The sequence below is a fragment of the Chiloscyllium plagiosum genome, unplaced genomic scaffold (assembly GCF_037043375.1).
Source record: "Chiloscyllium plagiosum isolate Xiang-an unplaced genomic scaffold, Cpla_swu_hap1 HiC_scaffold_19, whole genome shotgun sequence".
Classification (NCBI taxonomy): Eukaryota; Metazoa; Chordata; class Chondrichthyes; order Orectolobiformes; family Hemiscylliidae; genus Chiloscyllium; species Chiloscyllium plagiosum.
This window is the reverse complement of record NW_028270157.1, coordinates 13,541,187-13,560,973: the sequence shown is the minus strand read 5'-3', so window position 1 is coordinate 13,560,973 and position 19,787 is coordinate 13,541,187. Positions and strand designations below refer to the sequence as shown.

Sequence of the window (19,787 nt, the reverse complement as noted above, 5' to 3'; positions counted from 1 at the left end):
CAGTTCTCATTCATTGCCTCACGCTGGTCCAAATCAGTTTTTTTTAAAAATTGTGTTTTTGCTTTTGGATGGTGCTGTTCATTAGTCTGCTCTTCACACTCTGGCCAAGTCCTATGCTTCTTTACAAATGTTTGCCTTTTATCGCATGAAATCATTGTCATTTAATCGCTCTCACTCTCTCCCATTCCCAGATCCTTCTTCTACTCCTTTCCCCTTTTCCATGGAATATCACTCCATCCGCTCTAGTTCTGAAATTGAATCCTGTCCAACTCAAAAAATTAACCGTTTCTCCCTCCATTGATGTTGCTCAACCCATTGAGAGTTCTCAACACTTCCTGCTTTTATTTCAGATTTCCAGCATCTACAGTATTCTGCTTTCATATAAAAAACTATTGCTTCACTTCCCATGGGATGTGGATCAAAAGGAACCACTTTCAGTTGTTCTTAGCCTAAGCTGCCCTCTCTGGCCTAATAAACCTGAACTAATGCTTCCAAATAAATCTGTTGACTATAGCCTGGGGTTGTGTGACTTTTTAAAAAAAACTTTGTCCACCCCAGTCCAACACCGGCACCTCCACAGCAAATCTAAGAGGAATGAAATGCTCATTGTTTGGTGTGGGTGAGCCACATTTTACACTGTGGCTGACTTAGCTTTAACATGCGACTTCCATCTAATTTACACCAAATCCCTAGTAAGAGTGTTTATTAATGTTTTTTTTTCCCTGTTTATTTAATGACTTCACTTGCCCAGACTCTCACCTGCTTAAATACAAATATATTCCTCATGGTTCAGCAAGGTTAACTGGCTACTATTGAAAAACACAGGCCTGTCTACACCCCATACTGTGCGTGAAGACATTGATCATTATGTGCTCACTTAGCAGGCTAGCTGAAAACTACCTCTCGATCAATGTCAATTCTCCAAAGACAATGAAGTGCCATAAATTTGAATCCTGGCTTTTCAACTTATTGACCAAGGAAATAAAAAGGATCTTTGAACTCTGTCTAGGTTGCTTTCGTGGATGCCAGTACAAAAAAAACAACTGAGCAAAATCAAGTCTGGGTTGGTCATTGGCAAGTAAGACTCAAGACACTAAAGAGCCATCTCCAACAAGAGGAAATCATACCATTGCCCTTTGACGTTCACTGCCATTACCTTCGCTGGCAATTACGTAGCTAGTAACTCACTTCCCAACTCCTCAAAGTCTATCCACCCTCCATGAGGCACAATTCAGGAGTGTGGTGGAATACCCCCCACTTGCCTGGGTGACTGCCCCTCCAATAACACAAGGAGTTTGACACCACCCGGAACAAAATGATCGCTCAGTTGGCTGGAGAGTTGTTTTGCAACACAGAGTGATGCCAACAACTTCAATCCCACACCAGTGAAGGACATGAAGGTCCTATCTTCTCAGCCATGACCCTCAACTGAATCTTGGTGACCCTCAGGTTAAACTTACCATCACTGTTTCTCTCTATTGAGAATTGGGACTGGGGCAACTTTATCTTTACTTCTTTTTATATAAACTTTATTATGTTTAGAAGCAATATAGACTGCCATCTACAAAGAGAAAAACATATAATTCAGATGAGTCATATATAAGAATTACATTTCTATTTTTCTGTGTTACTCACTTCATTTGACTGGGCAATTGAACTTTTTTTAAAAACCTGCGTTACGAGTAACTAAACTGAACTGAATTGAAATGAAATGGCTACAACGGAGTGAGAAAGCAAGAAAAGTTCCCATCCTTATTTATCAGGGAATGTCGAACAAACGCAAAAGAATTTTTCCCTCTATTCGTCCTTTGGCAACATTCTCAGTCAGAAGCTGCTACTGGATTGCATTGACTGGAATGTCCATTTGGCCCAGTGCTGTGGGTCAAACAAATCACTTGCTCGAGTAGCTGGACTTCTCTATCAAAGGATGGTTCAAATCCTTATTCTGCATTCAATTCTTCACACATCCTCGTGCCCTCGTTCTAATGAATGAAGCTGCACAGAAGCTGCCATTCGGTCCACCATTTTTTATTTCAAAATATACTTTATTCATAAAATTATTTGGGTATCTATACAATTGGTCATGCTATTCTTACGCACACAGTACATTTCTTTACATACAAGATTGAAATTAATCTTTCATATATACCAGTCTGTACATTGACTGTCCAGCTATTTTGCTGAGGAGTCAGCGGAGCCCAATTACTGAATGGGCCCTCTGTTCTTCTTAGGCAGGCAGACCTTACACGGTGGTCTTTCCCCACTGCGTCTTGGCGGCTGCTGCCCCAACCTTAAGGGCGTCCCTCAACACGTACTCCTGGACCTTGAAATGTGCCAGTCTGCAACACTCAGTCGGGGTCAACTCCTTCAGCTGGAAGATCAGCAGGTTTCGGACCACCCAGAGAGCGTCCTTCACCGAGTCGATGATCCTCCAGGCACAGTTGATGTTCATCTCGGTGTGCGTCCCGGGGAACAGGCCGTAGAGCACGGAGTCCCGCGTCACGGCGCTGCTCGGGACGAACCTCGACAAACACCACTGCATTCCTCTCCAGACTTCCTCTGCGTAGGCACATTCCAGAAGGAGGTGTGTGACAGTCTCGCCCCCCCCGCAGCCGCTTCGAGGGCAGCGTGCGGTGCGGCTGAGAGTCCGGGCGTGCATAAAGGATCTCACAGGCAGAGCCCTTCTCACCACCAGCCAAGCCATGTCTTGGTGCTTGTTGGAAAGTTCTGGCGATGAGGCATTCTGCCAAATGACTTTGACAGTCTGCCCAGGGAACCGCTCGATAGGATCCACCCTCTCCTTTTCCCGAAGGGTCTCAAAGACACTACATGCTGACCACTTCCTGATGGACTTGTGGTCAAAGATGTTTTTCTTCATAAACTTCTCCACGACGGACAGGTGATACGGAACGGTCCAACTACTCGGAGCGTTCCGCGGCAGCGAGGCCAGGCCCATCCTTCACAACACCAGGGACAGGTAGAACCTCAGTACGTAGTGACACTTGGTGTTTACATACCAGGGATCCACGCACAGCTTGATGCAGCCACACACAAAGGTGGCCATCAGGGTGAGGGTGGCATTGGGCGTGTTTTTTCCCCTGTTGTCCAGATCTTTAAACATTGTATCCCTTTGGACCCGGTCCATCTTTGATCTCCACATGAAGTGGAAGATGGCCCAGGTGACTGCTGCGGCACAGGTTCTGGGAATAGGCCAGACCTGTGCTCCATAAAAGAATACTGACAGAATCTCACACCTGATGACCAGGTTTTTACCCGCGATGGAGTGCGGCCATTGCTCCCATCTGCCCAGTTTTTGCCTCGTTTTCCTGATCCGTTCCTCCCAAGTCTTGGTACATGCCCCAGCCCCCCCGAACCAAATACCCAGCACCTTCAGGTGGTCAGTCCCAACGGTGAAGGGGATAGAGGATGGTCGGCTCAGTTCCCAAAGAGCATGGCCTCGCTCTTGCCTCGGTTTACCTTAGCCCCCGAGGCCTGCTCGAAATGGTCGCAGATGCACATGAGTCTGTGCACGGACAGTGGATCCGAGCAGAAAACGGCGACATCATCCATGTACAGGGAGGCCTTAACCTGCAGGCCCCGCTGCCAGGAATAGTCACCCCTCTCAGGCTCGCATCCTTTCTGATGGACTCAGCAAATGGCTCTATGCAGCACACAAACAAAGCAGGAGAGAGAGGGCAGCCCTGCCTGACTCCAGATCGGACTGGGAAGCTATCTGATTCCCACACATTGATTGAGACTGCACTGACAATGTTGGTGTAGAGCAGTCTGATCCAATTACAGATCCCCTCCCCAAAGCCCATTTTGGAGAGAACATCCCTCATATACATACGCGATATCCTGTCAAAGGCTTTCTCCTGGTCCAGGCTGATGAGGCAGGTGTCCAACCCTCTGTCCTGTACGTAGGTGATCGTATCACTGAGGAGTGCGAGATTCTCAGCGATCTTCCTGCCCGGCCCAGCACAGGTTTGGTCAGGGTGGATCAGCGATCCCAGAGCAGACCTGACCCGGTTGGCAATGACCTTTGACAAGATTTTGTAACCCGCGTTTAATAGTGAGATTTCTAGTTTCCTCCATCTCCCCCTTCTGCTTGTAGAGGAGGGTGATGATGCCTTTCCTTATGGATTCACTCGTGGTACCTGCCCGAAGCATACTGACATACACCTCCAGCAGGTCCTGGCCAATCAAGTCCCAAAGAGCAGAATAGAGCTCGACCGGTAAGCCGTCGCTTCCAGGAGTTTTATTCTTTTCGAAGGACTCGAGGGCCTTGGTCAGCTCGTCCAGAGATAGCGGCTTGTCCAGCCTCTCCCGTGTTCTGTCGTCTAAGACCTCCATGATAGAGGACAGGAACGACTGGGAAGCCATGCTATCGGTTGGTTTCGAGTCATACAGACTGGCATAGAAGGATTTACTGATCCTCATAACGTCAGCCTGAGATGACGTTACTGAGCCATCTTCTTCCTTCAGGCTGCTGGGCAAGGAGCTCTCTTTGTGCATCTTCTGGAAGAAGAAACGTGAGCACGTCTCGTCCTGCTCCACCGAGCGGACCCTGGACCGGAAGATTATCTTGGAGGCCTCCGAGGCAAAGAGCGAGGCTTGCTGGCCCTTCACCTCCTTGAGGTCCTCCGTGACATCCACCCCCATCGTCTGCAGCAGGAGCAGGTTCTGCATACTTTCCTGGAGCTGGGACAGTTTCCCCGCCTCTCTCTCGCCTCCTGAACACCTTTGAGGATGAAGAACCTCTTGATGTTCCTTTTTACTGTTTCCCACCATGCTGCTGGACACCCAAACAGGGCCTTCACGGTGCTCCAACCTGCGTAATCCCTCGAGCTCCTCCATATTTCCCGGGGTCAACAGCTTTGTGTTCAGCTTCCACGTTCCCTTAGCAGCCCGCTGCTCATCCTGTAGGTGACAGTTGGCCAGCAGGAGGCTCGGAGATGGTGAAGTTGTCTCCTCAAAACAGGATACCCAGGCCTGAGGGGCGGTTATCATTGTCCCCCGACCAAACTGACGGCCCAAGGGCCCACAAGCTTGATCATCTCCTGTAGCTGCTGAGGTGTGGTATCCCACACTCCTGCAGAAACACGACATCGGCTTTGACGTTGGCGAGGAAAGCCAACGTTGAAACACATCGCGTAGCAGATTTTATGCTACGCACATTAATACTTGCAAGTTTTATCACCATTTTAACAGTTTATGAGGTTACCCGTGTCCATTTGCTGCTGGTCCTGCCCCTCTGAATCCACCATGCCCATGCTAGTCCTATGAAAGAGGCTTGGTTCCTCTGTCCTTGCCCCAGCAACACCCCTCCTTCCAACTGCCCTATCCTATCCTTAGAGTCATAGAACATAGAACATTACAGCGCAGTACAGGCACTTCCGCCCCTCGATGTTGCGCCGCCCTGTCATACTAATCTGAAGCCCATCCCACCTACACTATTCCATGTCCGTCCATATGCCTGTCCAATGACGACTTAAATGCACTTAAACTTGGCAAATCTATTACCGATGCAGGCAAAACATTCCATACCCTTACTACTCTCTGAGTAAAGAAACTACCTCTGACAGCTGTCTTATACCTATCTCCCCTCACTTTAAAGTTGTGTCCCCTCGTGTTTGCCATCCCCATACTTGGAAAAAGGCTCTCTCTGTCCACCCTATCTAACCCTCTGATTATCTTGTATGTCTCTATTAAGTCACCTCTCAACCTTCTTCTCTCTAACGAGAAGAGCCTCATGGCCCTCAGCCTTCCCTCCATACCAGGCAACATCCTAGTAAATCTCCTCTGCACCCTTTCCAAAGCTTCCATATCCTCCTTATAATGCGGTGACCAGAACTGTACACAATACTCCAAGTGTGTACAATTGCATCATAACCTCCTGGTTCCGGAACTCAATCCCTCTATTAATAGAGTTTTACAGAAGAAAGTCTTAGGAGCATATAAAAGGAATGAATTAATTTTGTATTTGCTGGTATTAATAATCTCTAAAATTTAGCCATGAAGAAACGCCTGGAAATGGACCACTGCCATTTCTTTGATACTTATGCACTAATTCATGCTAATTAGAGCTGGAAAGCTTTGATCCATTGCTTGACCTTTAACATTGGTCAAGGACAATTAACCGCCTTGAGTTATTTGCGGAAAGGAACAGCAGACCACAATTGGAAACTTTAAGGCCAGGCTTTCAAACTGAGCTGGCAGCAGTGGGCGACGGACTGTGAAAGGTTAATTACCAATGTGTTTTTGGAATTGCACCTTCCATCATTCATTATCAATGAGACTATATGGTTGAAGCTTTTCAAAACCCAGCCAAGACTAAATATTTAGATAAGGCCTGATTGCTGATAAAGGGCTTAAGCCTAAAACATTGATTCTCCTGCTCCTCGGACACTGTCTGACTTGCTGTGCTTTTCCAGCACCACACTTTCGACTCTATCTGTTGACCCATCTATTGATTTATCCCTTGGACCAAGCTATTGGCCTCCCCTTACAACAGACCCTGCTTGCGCTTGGTAATCATGAAGTACTTTGGAATGACTTCCTGTGCATATTACATTACATTGGCTTTATCATTGACCCAACTTGTTGTCATGACCCTCAGGCCTGGTTTCACCTGCTGGTGCAATTGGAAGCACTTTAAAGGGGAAACAGGCAACTAAGGGCTGGAAAAGAGAAGGGGCAGCCAATGGGATTTCAGGAAAAGGAGTTAGGCTCAACAACCCTCTTCTGTGGAAACGATAACTTTACGTACCAGCTAAGAGGAGGACTGTGAGGCTCACAGAGTCATAGAGATGTAAGACACGGAAACAGACCCTTCGATCCAACTCATCCATGCCGATCAGAGATCCTAAATTAATCTAGTCCCATTTGCCAGAACTTGGCCCATATCCCTCCAAACCCTTCCTATTCATATACATATCCAGATGCCTTTTAAATGCTGTAATTGTACCAGCCCCCATCACGTCCTCTCGTAGCTCATTCCATACACTAACCACCATTTACATGAAAAAGTTTCCCCTTAGGTCCCTTTTAAATATTTCCCCTCCCACCTTAAACCTATGCCCTCTAGTTCTGGACTCTCTGACCCCAGGGAAAAGACCTTGTCTATTTACCCTATCCACGTCTCTCATGATTTTATAAACCTCTATAGGGTCACCCCTCAGCCTCTGACGTTCCAGGGAAAACAGCTCCAGCCTACCTAGCCTCTCCTTAAAGCTCAAACCCTCCAACTCTCGCAACATCCTCGTAAATCCTTTCTGAACCCTTACAAGTTTCACAACATCCTTGCTATAGGAGGGAGACGAGAATTGCATGTAGTATTCCAAAGGTGGCCTGATCAATGTCCTGTACAGCTGCAACATGACCTCCCAACTCCTGTACTCAATGCTCTGACCAATAAAGGAAAGGGTGGAGAGTACAATCCCAATGGAACCTTTAGAAAGCACACTAAAGGGAAGAGAGTGAAGCAGGCAGAAGTTACGTGATCGGAACCGTGGGCTGGAACCATGGAATCCCAAGAGAGAGTTAAGAATTGTGTGAGTAAACCATTCAAACAGAACCATGACTTAGCATGCTAGACCAACCTTGAATTCCCTCATACAAATTTGCAAAGGATCAAATAGACTGATGGAAATAATTTCTGACGTCAAATCAATTTGGACACTATGACATGGCAGAAATTACTGAGGCATGGCCAGATAGGAAGATGGCGACGGCTGATCTGATTTTTGTCCAAGTTATTAAGAAACAGAGGGTTTTCAGGTCAGGTCGGTCTTTATACATCAGGAAACTAACCCACCACTAATGTATCTCTTCAACGGGCAAGTGATTTTTGTTGCGCGCACCATTCGTAAGGGATAGCTGTACAGAGACCACCCAAGCAAAGCCAGAGTAGTTGAGGGGTCAATTAGCTTATTATTGGCCAAGCAGCATAGTAGACGTCACAACAGTAGTGAATGTCTTGTGTCTATCAAAGCTGGTTTCCAGCAGCAACATATCCAAATTCAATGAACTGATTAGCGATACATGAAATGAACATATGAGTGAGGAGGTGGTCATTTGGTCCCTCGAATCCTGTTCCGCCCTTAGTAAGATCATGGCTAATCTGATTTTAACCTTAAATCTGCATTCCCATCTACCTCTGATAACCATCAACTCAGTTGTTAATCAAGAATTTAATGACAGGTTGAACACAGAATTTGATAGAGAAACGCAAAGTACCTAACCAAGATTCTCTGATAGGGCAAGGCTGCATTTGATGCAATGAAACTGTCCATGGTAATCGAGCGAGAGAACAGCAACAGAACAGATTAGCTGACAGTGTTTAAAAACTAATTTATGACATAGAAAGACGAAGCTCTTTGCAGCAAGAATTCTACTTAAAAAAATACAACCGTGGACAAAGACAAGCAACGGAGATAAGAGAACATAAGCTGAAAAGGATGCAAACATTCAAAAACAAAATAAAAAGGGACAGAAGATGGTGAACGCAAACAGACAAAACAAACAGCAGAAGGGTACAAATAGCAAGAACAAGAGAAAGGAGATAAAAGCCAACTAGAAGCTGAACTATTTACAATTTAATGAGGAAAGGTGGTCAGGGTCAACATGTCTCCTTCCAACACTTATGACTTTGATACTGTCAATGAAAATAAGGAGATGGTGAACACGGTGAAAAATTCCTTTGCATCAGTAGTTACGGCAGAGAAAGAGATAAGAATGCCTGCTATTCCATGGAAATTAATAAGGAACTTCAGGGTAAGGGAGCAAAATGCCGGCAAACAAACAGTGCTACCAAAGTTTAATACCGCCAGGATCAGATGGCTTTCCATCATAGAATTTTAATGGCAGTAGGTGAGAGTTTTTGTAGACGCAATCTTCATTTTAAAAATTTGTTCATGGGATGTGGGAGTTGTTGGCTGGGCCAGGGTTTACTGCCCATCCTTAACTGGCCTGGAGAGGGTGGCAATAATGGTAAAAACACTGAACATGAAAGGACCAGGGATAGATTCTCTCTTGGTCCTTTCCTCCACTTCTGTGTTGCAAACATTAATTATTGCAACTATCATCATCCAAACTTATCTCAATTTGGGAATCATTTCTTTAGATTGAAAAATTTTGCTGGTCATTCTGTCACAGAAGGAAGGTGATAGAAGGAAACCAGGGAATTAGAAACCTGCTATCTTACCATCTATTCTTTGGAAATTGCTCAAGAATTTAATTCAGGAATACAGTAAAAATGTCGAGTGCTAAGAGAGATATTTTGAATGGGTAGGTGGTCCCTGATTGTCCCGACTTAAATATTTGAAGAAATGACTAAATAGTGGAATAGAGGAATATTTACATACGTTCATTATATTGACTTCCAGGAGGCAATTAATAAAACTCTCCAGAGACAGAGACTATCATCCACAGTTAAAATCCTCAGAATTATTGGCAACTACTGATTCCTGATGAAGGGCTTGTGCCTAAAACGTAGCCTCTCCTGCTCCTCGGATGCTACCTGACTTGCGTGTGGTTTTCCAGTGTCACACTTTTCGACTCTGATCTCTGACCTGCAGTCCTCACTTTCTCCCAGTTAGGAAATTGCCTGAGTGGCAGCAAAGAGTAGAGATAACAGGTAGGTATCCTAATTTGACAGGATATGAATGGCGGTGTCAAGCTAGAATCTGTATTGGAACCTCAACTACTCATCTTAATTAGTAATGCCTTTGTTCATGAAATGGAAAACTATGTAACCAAGCGCACTAATGACAAAGAATGGAGGCAATGTAGCATTATATGACAAAGAGACATCATTAATTAAGTTAATTTGACAAATAGTGGAAAATGAATTTTAAGGTAAGCAAATGTCAAGCTATTTTGGACAATAAAAGATAGAACATGGCACTTTCTAAAGGCAAAGACACAATAGTCTTACTAGACCAAAGGGCTGTTTTCTCATTGGAGAGAAACAACAGGTGGTGATTTACCTGCCTCAGGTCAGGGGGGAAGTTGTTAAGGAGAGCCCTTCACAGCAGCCACAGCCAATGCAAGAACTGAACTCATGCTGTTGGCACCACTCTGCATCACAAACCAGCCATCCAGCCTACTGAACTGACTGACAAGTTAGAAACATTGGAAGTCCAATGAAAATTGGGATTTCAGGTCTACAGATCTTGAAAAGCTCACAAACAATCACAGAATGTAAAATGGTTGTTATATCTACAGGACTAGAACGTAAGGAGATATTACACTTCTCCTTTAGCATAATACTGCCATTCACCTCAAACACCATACATGGTTGTGCCTTCCACTGTACTTAGTCAAGACATTTCTCGCAAAATCTTTATTTGTTTGATCAAAGATCACTTTTGATTTCAGACTGTTAGTCTTATTTTTGTAGGATTTGCTACGTAAATATAAACCATTAGTCGTTGTATAATCTGAACTTGAACATCTCAAAAGGTGACTGATTATCAATTTCTCGACTGTTGCAAAACTCCGCTGTTTTATTTATTCCTTAGATACTGCGGGACACATTGGTCTTGCTGATCTGCCAATTAACCAGCAATGAATCAAGACTTTAGGCAAAACACAATTAATGTATTCTTCTCTCAGGTTTATTTTCCCTAATTAAAATATGATTTAAATCTTTTAACATGTCAGACGTCATAAATTTTGACATAAAGCAGGATCTTTAACTTAACCTATAATTACAATCCTGCAGAGAACATGAATTTTAAAAAATGATAATGTCTTTACTAAAACTGGAGATCTGAAGAAATCTTAACTGCTTCTGAATAATTTAGTGGACAGTGAAGAAGGTCACCTCAGAGTACAACGGGATCTTTATCAGATGGGCCAATGGGCTGAGGAGTGGCAGATGAAGTTTAATTTAGATAAATGTAAAGTGCTGCATTTTGGAAAAGCAAATTAGGACAGGACTTATACACTTAATGGTAAGGTCCTGGGGAGTGTTGCTGAACAAGGAGACCTTGCTTCATAGCTCCTTGAAAGTAGAGTTGCAGGTAGACGGGATAGTGAAGACGAGGTTTGGTATACGAGTTGGGAGGTCATGTTACGGTCAAACAGGACATTGGTCAGGCTTCGTTCGGAAAACGGTGAGCAATCCTGAGTCTCTCTGCTATAACAGGAAGGATGCTGTGAAAAGATTGACAAGTATGTTGCTGGCATTGGAGGGTTTGAGCTATAGGGAGAGGCTAAATAGGCTGGGGCTGTTTTCCTTGAAGTGTCGGAATCTGAGGGATGATCTCAGAGATTTATAAAAGCATGAGGGGCAAGAATAAGGTAAATAGACCGTAGTGTTAGGTGAAGAGGTAAATGTAGGGGTCTGGGGTGGGTTGCTCTTCGGAGGATCGGTGTGGACTTGTTAGGCCGAAGGGCCTGTTTCCACACTGTAAGTACTCTAATCTAATCTAATCAGAATCTTTTGCCTGAGGTAGGGGAGCCCAAAATTAGAGGGCATGGGTTTAAGGGGAAAGAGGGAGGGAAACGATATAAAAGGGACCTAAGGGGCAACTTTTCCACACAGAGGATGGTGCATGTATATAATGAGCTGCCAGAGGAAGTGGTGGAGGCTGGTACAATTGCAACATTTAAAAGGCATCTGGATGGGTATATGAATAGGAAGGGTTTAGAGGGATATGGACCAAGTGCTGGTAAACGGGAATGATTAGGTTAGGATATCTGATTGGCATGGGTGAGTTGGACTGAAGTGTGTTTCCGTGCACTATAACTCTGTGACAGGACTGTAGTTGAGCTTGAACGTAATTATGTGGCGAGTGGATATCATCAACGCTGCAGAGTAAAATTAGAAACATTTATTCATTTGGTGCCAGAGTCTTTATGCGTCAGATTTGCCACTTACAAAACATTAATGAGACAACATTAGATTCATGCTCTCCCTAGCCCTAATTTCCTTGTTGACATGATAAAGAGACAGACACAAAAGGACTTGATATTGCCTTGGCCTTGTTTCCTGATTTAACAGGCTGAAATGTCAGCGGAACAAGATTGTGACAATACAACAATCTGGAAATATAATTTTTAAAAATCGAACTTACTCTGAGCCCACACAGAAAGGCCAGAAAAGAAGCAGAAAACTCAAAACAAAATTAATCCCCTTCAAAATTGAAGAGCTAAATTTGAGGTCAGCAGGGAGTTCAACTGCATTAAGAGAACTCTAGACATCGTCTCTCTCAGACAAGAGTGGGGAAGAAAACGAGAATATTTCTTCAATTCAAACATTGCCATGGTAACGTAAATGGTACCTGACCAGGAGTAAGAATTTCAATACAGGAGCCTCAAGGAAATACGGGGATGAAATGAGCTGCCCATTTAACAATCACATTACTTGCACTATGCTGTTTCCAGAGCCTTGTCTCAGGACGCATGGTCAAACCAACTTGCAGCAGAGGTCAAAGAGAGTCATAGAATAGCTGGAGCTCAGAAGATGGCGGTTCAGTTGTAAGACGATCTCAGTGGTTGCCATTGTCCCACCCTTTCCTTGCAAACTTTACTTATTTTTTTCCCCCCACGTCCTTTTGCAAACCACCATTGGGTCACTCTCCATTAAACCCTGAGGCAGTCCCTAGATCAAACTCCTTCCCTAAAGGCACTGACCTATACTGCAGTGGTTCCAGAAGGCAGCTCACCACCACCTTCTCAAGGGACAGCGAGGGAAGGGCAATAAATACTGCCCAGCCAGTGACGCCAACTAACAAATAAAAGATATTCCAGATTCCAGAGACTGGCTTTGGAAAAAAGATTATTTTCCTTACATCATCTATGACTTCTTTGTGACTTCTGGGCCATGGCACAACAGGACATGGAACAAAATAGCATCAGTTTGGACTCTCACCCTATCAATGAGGCAAGCAACACAGCAAAAAAAACCAACCCAATGAAGCCCCAGGGTGCAAAACTGAACGAGCATCCAAGCCAAACGGGGAAGTGCTCACAGGAAACATTATTCCCAGTCCTTTGTTAGGAATATGTGGGTGTCCTATACCTTGAAGAGAGTAAAAGCTAGCAGTGACAGCATGAAGTGTTCTCAATAAGACACAAAGTAACATGTGCTCCAGATTAGATTAGATTAGATTAGATTCCCTACAGTATGGAAACAGGCCCTTCAGCCCAACAAGTCCACACCGACCCTCTGAACAGTAACACCCAAACCCATTCCCCTACCTGATATTTAGCCCTGACTAATCCACCTAACATTATGGGCAATTTAGCTTAGCCAATTCACCTGATGTGCACATCTTTGGATTGTGCGAGGAAACCAGAGCACCAAAAGGAAACCCACAGGGAGAATGTGCAAACTCCACACAGACAGTTTGCCCTAGGCGGGAATTGAACCAGGGTCCCTGGCGCTGTGAAGCAGCTGTGCTAACCACTGAGCCACCATGCCACCCCTCACTGGGGTGGCTGGTTGCTTGGAAATGACAAAACAAATTCAAATTAGGCCAATCAGTTTAAATTATACACTGAAAAATACCAAATTCCAATCAAGTTTGAATTGAGTACCTAGACAATCTTAAAAGTCATTGACACAATCCAATGCTTTGGGGTATAATACTGGGGGAAATTGAACAATTGGGAGGAGAACTGCCACCACACCAACAGCCATAGACTGCTAGTCAGAACTCAGAGGTATTTGTCTAGAGAAGGAGTTTGCACAGAGAAAAACGTCAACACTGACCTGTAGAGACAATCTACTAACAAAGGTATAGAGAAGATTTGACCAGTGGCTGGTTTTAAAATTTCAATTTTTCTGTAAATCTTAATTGGGAGTTTTATCAGACTAGTATTAAAGAAGGGAAGGTAAAGATAGGTTACAAGAAGGAATTGTAAATAGTTATTAGTTAATTATTCTCTGTTTTACTTTAAGAAATAAAGTTGTTAATTTTTACTCGAAATAGTTCTTGGCCACTCAAATTTTTACAGATTGCTGCACGGGATAAATCTTTCCTGTGCTGCTGGCTTTAAATTATGCAGGAGAGTTTAACCCCTGTCGTAACAGCTTGTATTCAGAGATGACTTGCGAGACTAAGGATTGCCAGACACTTCACTTCATGATTGAGGAAGGCTCCTTGTTGAAGGGAACCTTGAAAGACTAAATGCCAAGCATCTAATGATACTGTATTCAGTCTAATGCTACATACATACATCATCAATAGCATCTAATGATGCAGCACATAGACCAAAGCATTCAATATGTAGACCGAAAGGCTCTAGCTGGATCATGCAAGGAGAAGAACGAAGGTCAGGAAACGTGAGTGTTTCAGTTCAATTTGCCAACAGCAACATTTAGACTAAAGATCACTTTTAGTGTCTAATAAACTTTTGGATTTTTAAAATCATAGTCATAGTGTCTTGGAGGTGTACAGCACGGAAACAGATCCTTCGGTTCAACCCATCCACGCCGACCACATATCCTAACCTAATCTAGTTCCATTTGCCAACACTTGGTCCATATCCCTCTACACCCTTCCTATTCATATACCCATCCAGATGCCTTTTAAATGTTGGAATTGTACCAGCCTCCACCACTTCCTCTGGCAGCTCATTCCACACACACACCACCCTCTGTGGAAAAATTGTCCCTTAGGTCGCTTTTAAATTTTCCACTCACCCTAAACCTATGCCCTCTAGTTCTGAACTTCCTCACCCCAGGGAAATGTCCTTGTCTATTTACCCTATCCATGCCACTCATGATTTTATAAACTATTATAGGGTCACCGCTCAGCCTCCAATGCTCCAGGGAAAACAGCCTCAGCCTGGTTAGCCTCTCCCTGTAGCTCAAATCCTCCAACCCTGGCAACATCCTTGTAAATCTTTTTTGAACCCATTCAAGTTTCACAACATCCTTCCAATAGGAGGGAGCCCAGAATTGCACACAATATTCCAAAAGTTGCCAACTAATGTCCTATACAGCCGCAACATGACCTCCCAACTCCTGTACTCAATGCTCTAACCAATAAAGGAAAGCATACCAAACACCTTCTTCACTATCCTATTCACCTGCGACTCTACTTTCAATGAACTATGAACCTGCACTCCAAGGTCTCTTTGCTCAGCACCACTGCCCAGGACCTTACCATTAAGTGTATAAGTCCTGCTCTGATTTGCCTTCCCAAAATAACCACGGCATGATTGAAATGGTTAGTGCACTAGTCACACAGATGCTTGAACCAATGATCCAAAATCGCATTTCAAATTCCATTTTCCATTGGACAATTTAAGCTCAATTAAATAAATCGGGATTATGAGTCAAACATCAGGAATAGTGTCCACTAAGGTACAGTCACATGTAAACGAGGGTCCTATTCTTGGAGAACTCCCATGAAATTCATGAGTGTGGAGCTTGTTAAAAATAGGTTTGAAATAGGTTAAAATGGTTAAAAATATCAAGGACACGCAATCTTCGCCCGCGGATGTTGATTTTTGATGATACTTTTTTTTGGCGCATTCGGCAATTTGTGATTTTGCAGATAGAGAGGATTTATTGAATGAATGATTGCTGTAAAAGACTCATTTGGTTCACTAATGTCTTTTAAAGAGGTAAAAATCTACCATCTAAACTGCAAATAAACAGACATTTTCCTAGCTACCATCAGTTCTGATGAAGGGTCACTTGATCAGAAACATTAACTCCGATTTCTCTCCACAGATGCTGCCAGGTCGGCTGAGCATTTCCAGCAATTTCTGTTTTTGGAACTACCATCATTACCTGGTCTGGCCTACATGTGACTCCAGACCCAAGTCAATATGATGGATTCTTAATCACCATCTACAAGACCTAGCAAGCCACTCTGCTATTGTGGGGAATAAGTGCTGCTCTTGGCAGTGGTGTCCACATCCTAAAAATGAGTTTTTTTTTTAAAAACAAGCCTCTTCCTTGGATTGTTAGTTATTGAACAGGCTACATGTGTGATCACCCATCAACAATGCAGCAGTTTACCACCATCTTAAATTGGGTTGAGTCTCCAAAAAAATAGTTGGCGGCTAAGACATTTGATGGAGCACAGTGTTAAGTGTCACTAGCTCTTGACATGCTAATTCATTTGATATAGGAGCAGAATTAGGCCATTCTGCCCATTGAGCTGGATCCACCATTCCATCTTGGCTGATATGTTTCCCAACCCCATTCTCCTTGATCCCCTTCCCAATCAACAACCCACACAATGACTTGGCCTCTACACAATGAGGCAGACATGGGTACTGCAGATGCTGGAGATTAGAGTCAAGATTAGAGTGGTGCTGGAAAAGCACAACAGGTCAAGCAGCATCTGAGGAGCAGGAAAATTGACGTTCCTGATGAAGGGCTTTTACCCGAAACGTCAATTTTCCTGTTCCTTGGATGCTGCCTGACCTGCTGTGGGGGCTTTTCCAGCACCATTCTAATCTTGACTCTACATCAATGAGTTCCACAGGTCACCATCCTCTGGCTGAAGAAATTCCTTCTCTTCTCAGTCCTAAAGAGTTCCTTCACGGCATCTGTGGCCCTGGGTCCTAGTCTCTGCTACGTGTGAAGACGTCTTTTCCACGTCCACTCTATCCAGGCCTCTCAGTATTCTGTAAGTTTCAATCAGATCCCCCCTCATCCTTCATAACTCCATGTACAGGTCAACCCCTCCTCATTTGACAAGCTCTTCATTTCCAAGATGATTCTTGCTGACGTTCAGCGGACCCACTTGCAAAGGTTTAGATAGACATGGGCCAACCACAGGCAAGAGAGATTAGCTTAATTTTGGAAACTTGTTTTGACATTGATGAATTGGAACAAAAAGAGTCTGTTTCCAAGCTGTATGACTCTACGACTCCCTCCAATGCCAGCACAGCCTTCATCAGATACCAGGCCCAAAACTGCTCACAATATTCCAAATGGTGGTTTGACTAGAGCCTTATACAGCCTCAGGAGTGCTTGCTCTTGTACTCTAGCCCTATTGAAATGAACACTAACGTTGCATTTACTCTCCTAACTGCCAAATGAACTCGCATGGTAACCAGGACTCCCAAGTCCCTCTGTGCTTCATATTTCCAAAACCTGTCCCCATTTAGAAAACAACCTACGTCTCTGTAGTTCCTACTAAAGAGCTTAACCTCATAACCATGAGGTGGGGGAGCAGCAAGGTGGGGAGAAAGGATCGTGGTCACAGTCACTGTGAAAGGAGTGTCCAGTTTCTCACTGGGTGGCCCCAGGTATCAGTAGAGTCGGGATAATTTGGCTAAGTTTGTATCGCAGGCTTGCCGTCAGCTTCCTGAAGTGTCAGGAACCAGACATCGCATTCAACATTAAAAAAAAACTCTGCTTCATGTGATGGAAACTCTCAACACAAATAAACAAGCATCCAGACGGAACCCCTGAGATACAATGTTTTGAAACACTACCTTTGTCGTCTTTCAGGGCATGACGACATTGCTAGCAAGACCAACATTTTTAACCCCGAGTTCTGAGGAAGGGGCACTCTACCAAAAACATTAACTCTGATTTCTCTCGACAGATTTTGTCAGACTTGCTGAGCTTTTCCAGCAATTTCTGTTTTTGTTTATCATCCTGCCCCAACTGGCCTTTTCTGACTGGCTTACTGAGCCAGTTGAGAATCAACCAAACTGCTATGTGCCTGGAGTCACATTGTAAGTCAGACCAGGTAAGGATAGCAGGCTTCCTTCCCCAGTGAACAAGGGTGGACCGGGTGATTTTTCACACAATGAACGGATGATTTTCACAGTAACCATTACCTAGACTTACTTTCTATTCCAGATTTATTAATTGCATTTAAATTCCACCAGGTGCCTTTGTGGGATTTGAACCTATTTTTTCACAGCCTGTGCCTCTGGACGACTTCAGAGTCAGAGGTCGACAGCATGGATACAGGCCTTTGGCCCACCTCGCCCATGCCGCCCAGTTTTCACTACTAAACTAGTTCCATTTGCCTGCATTTGGTCCATATCCCTCTATACCTATCCCCTCCATGTACCTGTTCAAATGTTTCTTAAATGAGGAAACTGTTTTAACCTCACCACTACCTCTGGCAGCCCATTCCAAACACTCACCACTCTCTGTATGAAAAAAATTGCCTCTCTGGACCGTTTTGTATGTCTTCCCTCTCACCTTACACCTTAGTTTTAGATGCCCCTACCATGGGAAAACACTGTTGGCTATCTCCCTTATCTATGCTTTCCATAATTTTATAGACCTCGATAAGGTCACCCCCTCAGTCCCAGCCTATTTAGACTCTCCTTATAACCCAAACCCTCTAGTCCTGGTAGCAAATCTTTTCTGCACTCTTTCTAGCTTAATACTTGTCAAGTGATGTTGCCACTAACTCACCATCTCCCAAAGGTTTTACTTCACCGAGTGGTCAGAGCATTGAGTATTGGAGTTGGTAGGTTATGTTGCGGCTACACAGGGCATTGTAGACCACTGTTGGAATATTGGGTACAATTCTGGTCTCCCTGCTATAGGAAAAATGTTGTCAAACTTGAAAGCGTTCAGAAAAGATTTACAAGGATGTTGCCAGGGTTGGACGGTTTGAGCTATAGGGAGAGGCTGAACAGGCTGGGGCTGTTTTCCCTGGAGCATCAGACATTAAGGGGTGACCTTATAGAGGTTTATAAAATCATGAGGGGCATGGATAGGGTAAATAGACAAGGTCTTGTCACTGGGTGGAGGAGTCCAGAACTTGAGGGAATATGTTTAGGGTGAGTGGGGAAAGACATAAAAGGGATCCAAGGGGCAATTTTTTCACAAAGTGGGTGGTGCGTGTATGGAATGAGCTGCTAGAGAAAGTGACGGAGGCTGGTACAATTACGGCATTTAAAAGGCATCAGGATGGGCATATGAATAGGAAGGGTTGAGAGGAATATGGGTCAAGTGCTGGCAAGTGGGAGTAGATTGGATTAGGATATCTGGCCGGTGTGGACACGTTTCCTTGCCGTACATCTCTCTGACTATGAGTGGTTTCTTCTACTTTGCACAGCAGAACTGATTAGAAAAACTTCAACACATTTTGTGCAGCAATGCATTCACCTTAAAATAGAATAGAAACCATCAATCATTTAGAACACTCTTGGTCAAAGTGGTTCTTCTGTAGTCTATTTAAATTATTTTTAAAAGAAGAACCCTCTAAACATTGGTAAAGCATTGAAGTGAAGAAAAACATGCGGCTGAACATCAACTTCAATCTTGTTAAAAGTATCCTCGGGCATTAGTGAAGCAGATGGGTTTTTGGTTTTAAAAGAACAGTGACGAGCTTTTTAATTCTGGCTTTTTTTTATTGAATTTATATTTGGGATTTCAAATGGGATTTGAAGCCGTGTACCCAGAACATTAGACTGGGGAAAAGCAAGATATTGCAGATGCTAGAAATCGGAATTAAACATGGAGAAAACTGGAGAAACTCAGGTCCGGCAGCATTTGTGGAGAGAGAAACAGTTCATCTTTCAACAACAATAGGACCGTTCTTCAGAGCTGAACATTAGTCCAGGGCTCTGGATTGCCAGTGTCAAGATTAGAGTGGTGCTGGAAAAGCACAGCAAGTCAGGCAGCATCCGAGGAGCAGGAAAATCGACGTTTCAGGCAAAAGTCCTTCATTAGAATTGCTCGAAACATCGATTTTCCTGCTCCTCGGATGCTGCCTGACCTGCTGTGCTTTTCCAGCGCCACTCTAATCTCCAGCATCTGCAGTCCTCACTTTCACTCTGGATTACCAGCCCAGTGTCATCATCACTCTGGTATTGTCTCCACTGGAAAAGATTCT

The 19,787-nt window shown here is 44.0% G+C and overlaps 1 protein-coding gene and 1 pseudogene across 4 annotated transcripts in view; both read right to left on the bottom strand.

Annotated features, from left to right (window-relative positions):
* The window catches only part of srgap1a (SLIT-ROBO Rho GTPase activating protein 1a), a 300,039-nt gene that overhangs the window by 150,881 nt on the left and 129,371 nt on the right, over positions 1–19,787 (bottom strand). The gene's annotated exons all lie outside the window — the stretch shown is intronic.
* LOC148146720 (uncharacterized) lies at positions 2,243–3,453 on the bottom strand (annotated as a pseudogene).